General features: G+C 42.8%; 1 protein-coding gene across 10 annotated transcripts in view; it reads right to left on the minus strand.

Annotated features, from left to right (window-relative positions):
• The window catches only part of NECAB2 (N-terminal EF-hand calcium binding protein 2), a 378,861-nt gene that overhangs the window by 81,930 nt on the left and 280,415 nt on the right, over positions 1-16,516 (minus strand). The window lies entirely within an intron of this gene.

Here is a 16,516-nt window from a genome sequence, read left to right on the forward strand (position 1 = left end):
ATTCTTTGCTCTCTTCCCAGCCTTCTGCAATTGATGCTTGTGCAGAGTGAGGGGCCTTTGGGCATGAGGTTATTCTCTGTGTACAGTTTGCTGTCTCTTTCTGCTCCCAAAACACCTTTATTGTGATCAATAGCTGTTCATCAGACAGAGAAATGTGTCAGAGGGGATGAATGAATATTGTCTTTTAAGTTACATTCTTATATATGAATCCTGCACCCTGGAGTGCTACGCAACTACCTCCCTCCCTGGATCACTTCCTACCAGCCTCCCCCTGCAAGAGGGAGCAGCAGAGGCATGTAAATAAAATAAATTAAGCAGGAAGTCTCCAATCTTGCAAATCTCTAGAGTCCTTTTTCCTCAGCAGTTCAGATAGACCATCACTAGCTAGGGGCCCCAGCAGGTGGGCCTCCCACCACGCTTCTTCTGCAGAGCTTCAGAGCATAGGAGGTGTGTTCTCCTACACTGGCTGCCTGCTCCCCTTTTCAGCTCCTCCTTCAGCCTGTGCATCCACTGCAAGGGTGTGGCTGCCTGGGCCCAGAGCAGCTCCTTGACCCCTCTCTCTAGTGTGGGGTTTGTACACGGGGGCAGGAGGGTATAGTTAATAGCTGGGCTGGGGGATGGGAAGATGGGTGCATATGAGGTTGGGGGAGTGACCACAAAATTAATTAGAATTTTGGGGAGAAGCTGGAAACTCCACTCCACCTGGCAGCCTGCAGGGGGGGATGGAAAAAATCATCTTACTAGATAAATTTGAGAGAACTGGCAGCACTAACACACACACGAGTTCAAAAATAAAAAAACAGACCAAGACATACTAAAAGACAAATAGAAAATGTCACGATTTGGGGGGGATTTGACTCATAATTTTTGAACTTTTGGGGTTGTAAATATTGTTCCCTACTACACACATGCTGTACGTATGTTGCCGTTTCCCAAAGTCACACCAGTTCAAGAGGACTTTGAGCACTAGGCTTCATATCAAAGGATGCATGGATCATGTCCGCAGAAGTATGTTCTTACAAAAAAAAAAAAAAAGTCTGATAACCTAAAATCATAGCTACGCTTCACCCAGCATAAAAGTACTCCTCATTTTTGCCAGGAGTTATACTCATCTTAAAATGGAAAGTTCATACAATGCTACCTTACCGTGTGGAAACCCCAGGTTAGAAATGTAGGAATTGCTATACTGTTACACACCAATAGATTATTTATTATTTGTATTATGTTAATACTTCGAGACCCCAACTGAGATCAAAGCCGCACTGAGCTAGGCACTGTGCTTTCATATAATAAAGAAACAGTCCCTTCCCTCCAGAAGAATCAGTGCTTGTTCCATGCATGCATACTGTGTTGAGAAGGAGCCACTGAACTGACAAAAGTAAGTCAAACACAATATTGGCTTTATTTCTCCTCTCCAAAAAGTTGTCTTGTTTCTTTGCTTTTGGTGTCTAAAACAGCTCATCAGAAAGGAAAGTCAAAGAAAATTAAAGGCCAAAAAATCAATTTTTTCTGTTAACACTGAGGGCTGGATGACATCTGGTATCTATGAACAAGAAGTAAACTCAAAATACTAGACCGCACCAGGCATAACTCAAAACCCAGGTTTCAGAAACTTTCATGAGTATGTAGGTATCATGTTCCAAGATGCCAACCTTCAAATGAGAAACTGCTGTACCAGACAGACCTGTTAAAGGATCCAAGGCAATAACTGTCATAGCTTAGTGACACAGTGGAGCAACGTAAATGTTAAAGGTCAAAATTAGCCTTCTTGTTCTTCTAAACTGATTTTTGGCTCTTTCTCTATAAACTCCCCAATTTTGCCCTGACCATCATTGTTCTTCCACTCAGCCAAGTAGACTACGTTACTGGGTTATTCTCCTTCTCGTGCACGCGCACACACACACAGAGACACAGAGTAGTATAGATATTTTTGGAGCAGCCTGCAAAAAAGGTTCAAGCCCAGGCACTTTGTTGAAAGCAGCTGCTAATTATAATGTTTACATCTGAGTTGTATTGCCTAGGGGATGATGTTCTCCTGGCCATGGACAAAGGGCAGACATCCATGCATATCAGGCTGGAACCAGCAATGTCCTTCAGCCTCAGATCAGAAGGATAGCTGCAGTGGTGGACCCCGTTGCATTCTGCTGACTTCACTTTTTGTCAGAGAAATTCCAGAGGGTGATGGATAGGCTGCTGCTCCCCTCAGGGATCTCCCCCTTGCATGGCTCAATCCTATCACCTCTATTAGTCAATGTCTGTGGGATTGCTGGGATAGAATGTGAAAGGCTGTATACTTGGCATGCTGATGATATCTCCACATCACTTTCTCAGTTGTCTTCCAGTTGACTCAGTGTCTGAGGCTTTGTCTGCACATGAAAGCGTTACCAGTTCTACAGACACTGTTATCCATGTATTAACACCCCCCCACACACACACACACCTTCCTGGTGTGGACACTTCTTTGGGATAAGATTGGCTTTTCTGGGGTTTTAAATCCATCCTCATCATCGTATCCACTCATTATACTCCACACCTGAACATAGCCATAATATGAACAACATATCTCAATGTCTGTACTTTGACCCGTTAACCTTTTACCCCCTATCAGGGATATTGCAGATTATGTATTCCTTCCGCCATCTGATCCTAAACCAAACTTTGCACCCCTGGATAATCTGTACCTTATTCCCTGACAACCAGAAACTTCTACGCTTAAACTCTGTACCATATTTTTTTATTTTAACATCATCTTAATAAAATAATTAAATCTGTTAAAACTCTTCCCATGCAACAGAAGCTAAACCACCGTTTAAATTTACATCTCAGGCTATTCAAGAAGGTTTTCTATGCAGAGAAGACCTGAGGGAAATTGGATCATAGATTAAAAAGATGTGGCTGAAGCTAAGGCTTTGTCTACAGAGGAACCATTGTCTGTATCATCTAAGGTTGACTTCAAACTGATATATAAACTGAGTATGTGATCTATACAGAACAGTGCTTGATTTCAATATTACAGGGATGGGCACAGTAGAAACAAAATATAGGGGCATGTTTTTACGAGTGACTGTGAAATAAATACCCAAAGTAAGTCTCTAATGTACATACAGAGCTAAGGTAACGGCACAGCAAACTCGTTTATTTGAATGCATAAACCAGCTGGACACAAATGACTATTTGTGAATGCCCAAAACGTTCCATTTGCATGAAAATCATTAGGCTTGCAATTGTGTGGGAGCATTTCTGAAAATCTGGACCACTCAGACATGATCTAGTTTCTGATCTTTTTCTACATGACCCATTGATTTCTTAGCTCCCTGAGGATGACAGCCCGGCATTTCAAAAAAAAAATGCTCAGACACTTGCATTTTTACTTTTCTTTAAAATAATTTATATTTTTGAAGTGAAAAGTTGAAGGCGGATTAAGCTTAGCGAGGAGTTTTAGGATTCATTAATTTCAAAATTGACTGCTCTTTGAAAGTAATTACTTTCCAGGGCTTAAATGTCATTTTTATTGAGACTTTTATTTTAAGACATTGGCATCTCTGGGTAATGTTATTGGCTTGTTAAGATAATTTGAAACACAAGCACAGCGTCTGAGTTCAATAACATTGGGACTGACTGGATGAGAACACATTCAGCAGTAAAAATAATCTCCACCAGGTCAACTGGTAGGTATTTAAATACCTGATTCAACTGGATGGCTCAGGGAACACTTAAAAGGCTATGGAGTTCTGTGTTGTGAGGCTGCTGGTCTGAAACCAAACCAATCTGAAGGCTGTTTGGTGGTTTCACTTTAGTCCCCTCATCATAAAAAAACACCACCACAAATTGGCATCCAGTCTGAGCCAAAGAATCAAGAACTAAATGTACGTGGACATGAGACTGACTTCTCCACCCATCTACAGAGGTAGCCAGCATAAGCGCTGACTCCGTGGGTGCTCCGGGGCTGGAGCACCTATGGGGAAAAATTGGTGGGTGCTTTGCACCCACCGGCAACTCCCCCAACTCCCAGCTCACCTCCACCTCCTCCCCTGAGCACGCTGCGTCTTTGCTTCTCCTCCCAGTGCTTGCCGCCAAGAAACAGCTGTTTCGCCGCATAACAAGCTGTGGGAGGGAGTGGGGAGGAGCGGGAACGTGGCGCACTCAGGGGAAGAGGTGGGGCGGGGGGGGCAATTTGGGGAAGGAGTCCAGTAAGGGCAGGGAGGAGGCGAAGTTGGGGCGGGGACTTTGGGGAAGGGGTTGGAATGGGGGCGGGGTGGGGATGAGAGGTGGGGCAGGGGTGGAGTCGGGGCGAGGCTGGGGAGGGAGGGTGCGAGTACACACCGGCGCCAGCAGAAGTTGGTGCCTATGGTAGCCAGGCCCTCTAGAACAGGGGTGGCCAACCTGAGCCTGAGAAGGAGCCAGAATTTACCAATGTACATTGCCAAAGAGCCACAGTAACACGTCAGCAGCCCCCCCATCCTCTCCCCCCACAACTCCCAGAGCCTCCCACCCACCAGGAGCCCTGCTGATCAGCGCCTCCCCCTCCCTCCCTACACCTCCCAATCAGCTGTTTCGTGGCGTGCAGGAGGCTGTGCGGGGAGGGGAAAGGAGCGAGGTCACGGCAGGCTCATTGGAGAGGGCAGGAAGGGGTGGAGTGGGGGCAGGGCCTGTGGCAGAGCCAGGGGTTGAGCAGCGAGCACCCCCCAGCACATTGGAAAGTTGGCACCTGTAGTTCCAGCCCCGGAGTCGCATATTAACTTCTGAAGAGCCGCGTGAGGCTCTGGACCCACAGGTTGGCCACCCCTGCTCTCGAAGATGCGTCCTGTCAGGGCAGGGTGGGCAAGCTGAGCTTACTCTGTTCCTGGCAGTGCTCTGTCAGGGGGACCAAGAGAGGCTATCATTCAGCGTGGCTGTCAGTTCAGCACCTTCACATGCCCTACAGTCACTTATAAAACTGGAGTACTTGTGGCACTTTAGAGACTAACAAATTTGTTCGTCTCTAAGGTGCCACAAGTCCTCCTTTTCTTTTTGCGAATACAGACTAACACGGCTGCTACTCTGAAACTTATAAAACTGGACGGTTTACATTAGTGCAGTTTGGAAACAAGACACTTTTAAACAGCTGAGTATTCTTGGTATCCCCTTCACTGTCATCGTGACTGTGAGCAATCTTAGATCATTACCATAGTATAGGAGTGCCTCTGGTCTATCGATCAGCTTTCTCTCCAGCACGTGTCCTAATGTGCCCATTGTGTGGTATCTAAGGCTATCTTCCCGGCAAGAAGGGTATGGGGGTGTGCGTGCTAGGAGTGGGATAACTGAGACTAGGCAAGGTCAACACTATACCCACCGGCTGGAAGTTGACCTTGCCTCGTGAACTTCACAATAGAGCTCCAGTGGCTTGCCCCCACTTGGATTTTACAGTGGGTTAGCCAGCTGTCTGGGAAGCAGTACCAGAGCCAGATCCCACAGCCTAGAATGCCCTGCCCTTTAGAGTCTTCTCCTGACCTCCTTCAAGAGCCTGCCACCATTCGTCACAAGAAGGACTCCAGCATAGATTAAGGGGAAGAGCATTCCAGCGATGTGGGCTCTTGGCAGAGAGCGCCATGCCTTTTCTCTTCTCTAAATGAAGATGTGGGACAGTCACCAGCTTCAGCCTCCCACCTCCATTGCTGAAACAGGACTAAAGACAATTTCTGATCTTGTCCCAGGGCTGGGTTCCACTTCAGCAGAGACTACAAGTGCTACTAGACTGGCAGGGGGGTTGGTGATGTTCACAAATGACTCGGATAAGACTAATATACACCCACCCACCCACACACACACTCTTTCACCATCTGCTCCCAGTGGGTTTGGAGCCCAGATCTCCTAAGAAAAAGTTCTGTGCACTAAGGACTGGATGACCAATTCCCATTCAAGTAAATGGAAACAGTGTGATCCCCAAATGGCTATGAAAAATCTTAGCTCTCTTTTGATCTGTAAAGGTATCCATAAGTATCCATCCCAAGTTCTAGCCCCAAACATGCACCAGTATAATGCATATAAAATATATTTAGCAGACTAGCTTGTCTTCATTAATAGCAATTAAGTAACTATGAAGAAGGGCAAGAAAATAACCAATTCATAAATTTACTAAATAAAAGCTACCTAGATGTCTCTCACTAAGATACCTACCCTAATTTCTAAGGGTCTGATTCAGTTAGCCACCCCTACCCCCTGAGTATTTTAGGTTCTGAGAGTTGAAAGCCCTGAATAACTTCTAAATGTCATCCAACTTGAAATAAAACTACAGACGTTTCCTTGGGTGCTGCTAACACATTAGAATACATTCCTTTGGGTACCCTCTCTGATCTCCTCTGATCTCTCTGCCCTTTAAGCTTCTCGCCCTTTTATCTATTGCCCAACTGGGACTGAAGATGTATTTGAAGCCAAGATCACCAAATGACAAGACTGTTTGCTTTTGACAAGCTTCCAAGATGTTTGTTTTAGCAGCAGCATTTTATAATTGAGGTAAAGTTGCCTCAGACATCTGTCCTCCTCTTTCAATCAACTCTCCATTAGGAAATCTTCAAATTTCCAGCTGTGGTTAACATGCTGGTTACTGCTATCCAGTATATTTGATGTGCTGTAGAAAAGAGTCATCCCAGGTGTTCCCAAGGTTAAGGTGAATTCAGAATTTTAATCTCAAATACAGTGACTAAACAACACTGTCCCCATGCCTTCTCTAATTGATGAGACGTGCAGGTCACCCCATCTCCAAATTGATCACAACTTTGCAGGAATGCACAAAATTTACAGGTGCAATGCAGCATTTGCAGGGCCCACTAAAAGGCATTCTTATTTGTATCAGCGCCTAAAGGACCTAACCAAGATACAGGCCCCATTGCACTATGTACTATACACAGTAAGAAAGAGCCCATACCTCAGAGAGTTTAAAATCAAGAAAGGGATGAAGAGAAGAGATATATCAATACCCACATTTTACATATAGGGAGCAGAGGGTGGAATTTTCAGAAAGTCTTGAGATCCCTAAGTGCAGCCAAGTTTTCAGAAGAATTCACCTCCCAATTTAGGCATTTCAGAAAGTGAACAGATTTTCGAAAGAGCTCAGCACAATTCATCCTGAATTCCTTTGAAAATCTAGTCACAACGTGCTGGGTGTTGAGCACCCAAGAAAACCTGTCCTTATTTAGATGCCTAAATGGGAGCTGAGCTCTCCTGAAAATCTGCCCCTAAGTGGGAATGCTGAGCACTTGAAAATCCAATCCCACAGGATTTGCCTGCGGTCACACAGGAAGCCTGTGGCAGAAGCAGGATTTCAACCCACATCTTCTGAACCCCAGTCTAATGCTTTGACCACAAGACCATTCCCCCTTTCATGCAGCCTTGGCACTAATGGACCATAGCAAGCAAACCTCTGGGTTATCAAACCTCATGTGAAGTATGCAACACAGTATTAAAGCAATCCTATGAAAGACAGTCAAGGTATCCATGAAATAAATAATTTCAGTGGATACTAGTAGTAGTCAACATTTTGAAGAGCTGTTGAACTTTAATGAAAAACTTGCAAAGAGATGAAATTTAAAAACAGTTCTGTCTTTTGTATTCCCAAATATAACTGCAGGAAAGCAGCATCTTTGTTTCTTCAGGTTGTAGCAGCCTGCATGGCATTTGTAGGGGTGGGCACAGGTTGCAGGAGTGAAGATTTCAGGTGGGAACTAAACAGAAGATGAAATTTTTAGGGAACCAAGATTACATTTTCACACGAATACTTTACACAAATAAAAGAGGAGAAATGCATAAAATATGAATCCATAGCGGAGATGTCTTTCAATGGAACACTCTTCACAGTTTACCATGAAGTTAATTTTAAAAAATGTTTTGCTCTTCCTACTGGTTGTACTAACACATTTCTTTATTGACAGTAATTACAGCAAATCTAGTCTTTGGGAGCAAAATACCTGAAGGCATTATCTGTTTTATACATTGCTAATCCTAGGGATTTTCTCTTTAAGAAAAAGTTTCTTTAGAGAGGAAATTTTGTAAAAAGTACCCTGCTTTCATATGTGGTCTGATTCAAAGCCCATTCACGCCAATGGAAAGACGCACTGTCTTGAATGGGTTTTGGATTATGTACATAACGCCTGACATTTTCAAGCACTAGATTGTTTGGGCTTTTGTCTTATTATTAATTATTTGTATTACAGTAGCACTCGGAGGCACCAACTGAGATCAGGGCCCCAGTTGTGGTAGGTGCTATACATACACATAAATAAGGAACAGCCCCTGTCCCAAATCTTACAATCTAAACAGACAAAACAGAGAAAGGGATGGGCAAAGTGACTTGCTCTAGGTCACATACGAGGTCAGCGGCAGAGCCAGGCACTGAACCAAAGGTCCTGATTTCCAGTTCAGTGCTGCCACCTACTAGACCATGCTACCTCCGAAGTAGTTTGGGTTATGTTTGTATTCTTTAGGGAATGTCTGTTTTTGCAACATTACATTTTGTATTATTTGGAAAGATATTTAAATGCCACCATGATGAATGCGAGAAGAGAGAAAATGCCCAGAAATATTGTGATGGTCTCACTATTAAAAAAAAAATGTAAAGCACTCATGTTTGGTACCTTATCCAGTATCTTAATTAACAAAGTAGTTCAATGGTTAGAGCAAAGGGGGAAATGGAACTCCGGACTCCTGGTATCTGCTCCTAGCTTTTCCAGTGATTTGCTATATAATGTTGGGTAAATTATTTCACTTCCCCACTTGTGAAATTGGCATGACAATACTAACAACCTACCTCGAAAGGGTGTTGCAAGGTATAATTGTTTAGATCCTTGGATGAAAGACACTACAGAAATACCAAGCTTGGTTTTAATCACTGCATTTACAGTGAAAAGACAACTCTTTGAAAACAGTCATATTTTTCTTTACCCATTGAAATGTATGAATCTAACACACTGCTCATAAACACAATTTTCACCTCTTCCTGCTTTATTGTGATGGGTAAAACTGACACACTCAACTTGTTTTTAGAGTAAAATGGAATTAACACAATTAACACTGATTTAATGAGATACTACATGCCAAAAAACCCTTTAATCCATATGGGATAAGCTCATTACAATAATTTCAGTGAAACTGCATGAACTAAATGGAGTTCATTGGCACATCTCATGCTCACAACAGATAGGGCATTAAATGGTTTTTCACAGAGAAATGAAAGCATGAAGACACTATGGGTTTTGTCACATTATGTAGGGCTTTTCAGACGTCACTGGTTTGCTATCAATTTGAAGCAGTTGGTTCACATAATTGAATGTGTCATTTCCAGATGCTGCCAGCTATTTCCCCAGACAACGTATTGACTTTACAAAACAAAAGCAAAGGTTGGAAAGTAGGCAGAATGAGATGAGAACTGCATTAGAGTGTCTAACCCGGAACTTGGGCTGGATGTATTAATTAGGTGCTACTGCAATAAAAAACAGTACACTGTCTTGTCATGGGAATTCAATAACTAGCGAAAGAATTGATACGACGTGCTTAGCACCTCCCCACCATTCCTGTGTATTATGTCCACTAGTGCCCACAATGTGTTAAACACTACCCAAATAGATATGGAGGAACAATCCCCTACCCCCATTTTTTCCATGGGGCCTGTGAATTTCCACAAAGTTTAAAGAGAGAGAGGATCGCAGCGGAAAACTTCAAGGCTGCTGCCTTAAGAAACTTGCAAAGGTATCAAACAAGCTCTGAACGTTTACAGAGGGATCCCTCTTCTGTTCTGCACACATTGACTCAGTCACAAACACTTTTTATACAGCAAGTAATTAAAATATGCCAGCTGCCTGGCTGGAATCAGGATAATTAAAACATACAAGATGCTGGGCCAGATTCGGGGTCCTTCAGCCTGGTGAAACAAAGAAACTGAAACATTTGCCGAGGCAGCCATCTCCTCTCCCCCAGAGACATTTCCTAGAGCTGGTGACAAATATTTGAGGTCAGCAATGATTCTACCCCACTGTTCCTTCAACAAAGCCCACTCTGTCTGTGGTTCTAACTTCCCCTGATTCAAGCATGAAAGGATATTGCTCTTATTTGAAAATAAAGGTGGTTTGAGATAAGAGATAATCAATCAATGATAAATAGCCCCCTGTCTGGGGAAACAGGCTTCCCTGAGAAATTATTTCCTGCACTTTCTGACAGAGATATCCACTAAAACTAGGATTTCTTTCTGCATAAGGAAGCACCCCAGTTATTCTTAGATTAGAAATAGGAGAGAAAAATCTTGACTTTGAAAGGTAGTCTCTAAAAATATAAAGCAGGCACTCTAGCAAAAATATTATAAAACATTCCATTGCTCTTTGGTTAAAGAAAAATTCCAACTCTGTGCTTTCAATAAGAGTTAGATTGTTCTTAGACAAACAGGAGCATGAAACCTTTAAGGCAAGTTATTCTGCTGTTAAAAAGGCTTGATCTTGCAACGTTAAAGAGAGTTTGTCCTTTTTACTTGAATGGTAGTAGAATCCATCCCTAAATGAACAAGATGCTTTTCCTACACTGGTGACAGAGACTTACAAGATCTTCAAACAACAATATCCCCTGCATTTCAGGAAATGCGCTTCTGTTTAAAGCACTGGACAGTTGTCCCATTTCCTACCAAATCACCCATATAACTTTAGACCTTGCAGGGGGCTACGCCAAAGAGCTGTATATTTAGGGCCATATATGTAAAATGTTTAGGTTGCAAATAACCATGGGGCCTGATTCCCCTCTCCCTTCCAACAGTTTTAATCTGGTATAATTCCATTGACATCAATGAATCAGTGCAATAGTCTTGCATTTTATTTTGCATGTATTGTTAATACAATTACATATGAAAATTGCATGCCCAAGTAGCCATTTGGTGCAAAAATGCATGTAACCATGCATAACTAGTCATTCAGGCAAAATGATTGTGCATTTGTGTGCCTAAAGTTTTTAAAAATTAGATACAGTGTGGGTCATGCACTCCTTGTGCAGTGCCATTAGGGTAAATCTCACTGATAAGGAGACCACACAAAAAATAGAGGATAAATTGCTTTTAAGAATCTTCCTGATCTTCATGTTTTCTAGCTAGTGTTAGCAATATTTTAGCAGTGCTTGATTATAGACATCATAACAGGTCATTGTCGAGTGTACAGTCTTTAGAATACACAGCCATAATGGAACCAACACCAAGAATGTTGTTTGGCACTACAGAAGAAAATGGCAAAAGGTAATCTGGAAGATCATTTGGAACATTAATAGGGTAGGGTATTTGAAACCCACAGCTAACTTGTTGCATTGTGCATGGAGGTACAGAGGCTCCCCTGTATGGCCGGTTGACCCACTGCCATCTGCACAGCCCTCCACAAAGGGACTTGAGTGATGCAGAGGTCCTTACGGGGGCTCTCCCATGCATCTAGGTAAGTTTCACCCAATGCTACTAAGAAACTAAAGACAGCATTGCCAGAAAAACACTCATCTGCCCTCATTACTCCTTCACCTTCTACTAACAAGACTTAAATTGCTTCACACAATTGAGTCAACGAAGCTGATTAATAATATTGCAGTACAGAGAAGGCAGTAACATCCCATGTGTTACAAAGCCTTGTGCGAATAGAAACAGAACACTCAAGTGCCCACAAGGTACACAGAGTTAGTTGAATACTATAATCCTTGCAGACAAACACACAAAGAGATTTCACTTCACCACCCAATGGATCTTTAGTTTGCTCTTCTCAACTTTTTCCATTGGCCTGCCATTAGGAGCTCAGTTCTGCAAGGTACTGAGCATCTTCAAATGCCATTGACTTTACTGGGGGTCCGGGGTGCTCAGAACTTGCAGAGAATGTTCAGCCTCTGGCAATACTGGGCTCTGTATTAAACTGTGCCAATGGGGCCCCAATGTAGTAGACATGGTGTAGACGTCATTTTCAAAATGTTGATATCAGAAAAGATGTATATTTTGTTGGCTTTGTGCAGGGATGGGCCTAGGGCACAAAGTTCAGATCCTGATCTGAACTTTTCCAACATTTGAGGGTGTTCACGTCAGACCCGTCTCTAGCTGAGGCTAATGCATGTGACTTAGAAGATTGATTTAAATTGCCATTGTTGCACAATCACTACTAAGAAGGTGGATTTTAAATCCTCAATAGTAGCTGTTCCAATAATCCAATCTAGGAACACATATATTATCCATCTAGAGTGTATTGAAGGAGCCCATGATCAGAGCTCTTAGCATTTATTAGTTAGATTCTCATTAAAGGACCCAGGACAAGCCCAACATATCAAAATTCATTTCTTCGTAGGATACCTGCCATTTCTCTTAAGATTCACTCTGTGCAAGCAGCAAGAGGCTTTCATTTATTGTGCTCAATCGAGGTCTTGTGCTTTCAATAACCAGCAGCTCTCCTCTATTGCTACGTACAGATTTCAGCTGCTGCACCTCACATGGCAGTTAACCACAGGCACAAGGGAGGTATTACAGATGGGAAGTCCAGTGAGCGGAGTGGGCTGAAGTGGACCTTAAGCTGGACAATATGATTGACTGGATAGGCACCAGTCCTTATCCAACTATTCTTACTTCTGTGGAGCTCAACTGAGGGGGGAAAGTCACAAGGGATGAATGAGGAAGCTTTTGAGGTGTGCTGTCTATATGTATCTTTTTAAAGCTTCTGTTGGCTGGGGTGCCGCATGAGGTGCCCAGGATTTTCCAAACACCACGTGAATCCTTGCTAGCAAACCATACATCTCACACACACATATCTTGCAAGCAGCCATGAGCCATGCACAAGCTGATGTCAGGAGTGGTGGATGAGGACTATGTGTCTGATGTTACTTACATCCCTTCACATCCCCTTTGGTGCCATTTTCCTGACAGGCAAAGTTCATCAATCCAGTTAAGCAGGCCCTTAGAAAGTTTTTGGTTTTTCTATCAACCTTTTCCCACCTGTATCTTTCATATATGATTAGAGCTCAGCAAATGCAAAGAGGGAGAAAGAAAGAATTAATTCTGGCAGCTTTCAGCAGGGCAAGGGCAGCACTGAACCGTAGGAAGACAGGCTTCCCTTACCTCGTATGCTGAGTCAATGTAAAAAGATTTTAATAATCAGGGACAAATGATAAATGCAGACTTGTGTTTCTGTTAGCTACTTTTAATTACTAAAAAAAGAGATAAAAACAGAGTGCAGCCCCAGAGATATCACTCATTACAATTTATTTAAACACATATTCAAATAATTGAAGTTCCCTATACAAGCAAATTTCTCTTGGCTTATGACAAAGATTAACTAGGGTCTATTTCCATGGCAACCGAAGTGGTTCAGAGATCTCAGAAGAACTGAATGGGCTTCACACACCCCCACACCCCAGTTGAAAAGGAAAAAAAGAAAACAATCCCAAACCCACTAATAAAAAAAAAAAAGTTAATGAAGAAACTGGTTGAAAAGCCAATATCTTCTTCCTCATCTCACAATAAAATATAATATCCAAACAGCCCCCTCAAGCCATCCATCGTTTATATCTGGCTACTGAGCTTTTAAAAAAAATCCTCTGAGGAAAAAAAGGCCACATCTTATTCATAGCCTCCTTCTCTATAAATGAGCTTTTTAAAGCTTTGAAAAAGCTCCGACGCCTCTCTTCTTTACCAAAATTAATCAGATCTCACCCAGCATCAAGACCAGAACCTACAGAAAAGACCATGAAAATTCACAGGACTTTGTACCTTTAATTTAGAAGAGTCTTCATAGATTAGCAGAACTCTGGTGGTGGCAGCTACTCAAAGATGAAAATACAACTAGAAAGTCATTGAGGCCTTGAGTACCACCTCCACCTTCACCAGAGAGTGGTTTATTGCCACCATGGAAAGAGAAGTAGTGTCCATGTAAACACATGTAACAATTATTGATTGTATTACAATAGTGCCCAGAGGCCCCAGCTGTGATCTGGGACTAGTTGTGCTAGATGTTGTATGGATACAGTGTGAAACAATCCCTGCCCCCACATAATTTACCATTTAAACACACAAGCAGGGGTAGGTTGGTGAAAGGATGTATTATTCCCATTTTACAGATACACCAAGAGACTATCCGGCTCCGATATACCCAACCACACAGAGGGAGTCTGAGGCACAGCTGGGAACTGAGGGTGTAAAACAGAACAGACTTTAAAGGGAGCTGCTCAGCAGCCATTCAGATACATCAGGTGAGTAGCTCTTCAGAAGGCAGTGCACATCTAGGATTAGGGGACGACAGAAGATGCATTAGCCAGGAACAGGTGATTGCAGATAGACAAACTGGAAAGGTGACTGAGGAAATTCCTACGCTAAAAGTCATAACAGCATAGGCTGTGTTGTATCCTGCTTTGGTGTCAGAGAATACAAGGTTGATTCTTTCCTAAGACTAAGAGCCTAGAATTGTGGACTGAATGTGTGTCAATCGGGGCGTCTGAATTCTGTTCAAGATCCGGTGAAATCCAAGGTTAAAAATCCTGACTGGGAAGTTGGGAACTTTAACAGATTTTTACTCCCAGCTCTTTTCCATCTATTAAACTTCAAGCTAATGGTGCTGAACTCCTTGTGGACATTTGCTTTGATTAACAAGGGATGCATGCATGTGCTCTACCGGAAAATCCTAAATCTAACAGAGAGAGAGGGGTTACAAATTGGTGACAGCGGGTTAACACACCAGAGTCCCACTGACAGCTACATAATGAACTGCTGCATACATAGTGAAATAACAAGGGCTTTTATAAAGGAAAACAACTACTTAGACATGATGAAGGTGTCATCCTGGAGGAAAGAAATACATTATAAATTTGCCATTGGTTTCCAAAACAGGTCCATTTTCCAGGGGCAGGAGCGACTTGTCAAGTTCAACAGCAGTTTGTCGTAGGCAGGCAGAGGAGCACCTTAGGAGCTCAGAATAGGATCAATAAAATGAGCCAGCCTGATTTAGTGGTTAAAAAAAGGAGTGAGAGGATTGAGTCATACAGGACTCTTGAGCTCAATTCTTGACTCTGTGATAGACCCTCAGTCGCTGCATTTCTCAGTGTACCCCCTGAAGGAGGGTCTACCAATGCTTGCCTGCCCCACAAGCATTCTGAGAGTGAAGTGAAGTTTAAGCTCTTCTGTTAAGTGGATTAAGAGGTGCTAGGAGAAGGGTAATCTTTGAGAAAGGATTGAGATGCACAATTATTTAAGATACGCTGTGGAAGTGTTCAGCTCTACAGCTTGGGGGCTGTGTTGAAGGGATGGTGCCCAAAATTATCAAAGAAAACCTCTCAGCAAGGTCCAGTCTACAAGGTCATAAAGTTCCTCAAACCCCCCTGACTCCCGAGAAAATTTCTTCTAAACCACATCATGATGCAGACACGAGCCATTATTTTCCTTGCCTTAAGCAGGGATCAGTCTTTCCACAAATGCTGCCCCAAACCCCTCTTCATCCTTTTATCTGCTAAATAGCACAGCTGAAAAGCTCAGTAGAAATGCCTGGAACCAACAAAGGGACCAAATCTGAAATGCAATTTCCCTATTTTATACCTGAGACATGGCAGAGAGCTGGGGACCTTCTCCCTCACTCCTTTCATTATGCTATTAGCATCTGTTAAGAACTGACAGTTTGGTGGGGGAGGAAAAGAGCTGAACATGTGAAGTGATAGGAATTCCCAGGTTCTTACTAATCTACAGTTATCTCCCCTTGCTTCAGAGAAGCGGTGCCATCTTCCCAAAGCAGGGATTCAGGAAGAGGCCAGTTAAGAGAACAACATGAATCAGAGACATTGTGGGGAAAAGGACAGAACTCCCTTCGGAAGGAAAACCTCTGCTAATGGCAAAGACCACATGTTCAAAACAGGTTGAACAATGAGCAAAGGCCAAACTCTAGTAAAAATCTCCATCATCCATATGCAGATATGTTCTGACAAATGCCATCTTCCCACTCAGTTATTTCCTATTCCAAGCATAAGCATCTCAGGGACCAGTGAGTGACGACGATTGGCAAAGGCTGACGTTTTAATGGAGATCACTGGATTTAGTACGTAACAGGGAGGGTGGTTTTGAAATCCATCTCATTTAAAGTTTCCATGAGGTATTAGTGGCTTCACGGAGCGAATTAAGTACAAACTCAGTTGCAACCTTAACTATGGAGTAGCAGAGCACAGCTGAATTTCAGAACTCCCCCCTTTACTGCCCTGTGCACTGTTCTTGCCTCTGCCAGGAGGTTTTACGCACAGCTGATCTGAACAGGGGACAAAGATTTCACAATGACTTTTGAAAAATATCTGTCTCTATTTTTCCTATCAAAAAGAATTCTGAAATTTTTCATCTGGTTCTCGTTTTAACAGAATGATACAAAGGTCCTCCCGCAGCAACCCAGAGCGAGATCACATTGATCTCTAGTTCCCCACTTTGAGCTTTACAACCCTGTATGCCAGAGCTTTGTACACCTACTTGGCTGGTCCACTGTCATCTTTCAAAGCATGCAATACTTTGGGGGCAGTGTGCATTTCTTCA

The sequence above is a fragment of the Chelonia mydas genome, chromosome 12 (assembly GCF_015237465.2).
Source record: "Chelonia mydas isolate rCheMyd1 chromosome 12, rCheMyd1.pri.v2, whole genome shotgun sequence".
Taxonomy (NCBI): domain Eukaryota; kingdom Metazoa; phylum Chordata; order Testudines; family Cheloniidae; genus Chelonia; species Chelonia mydas.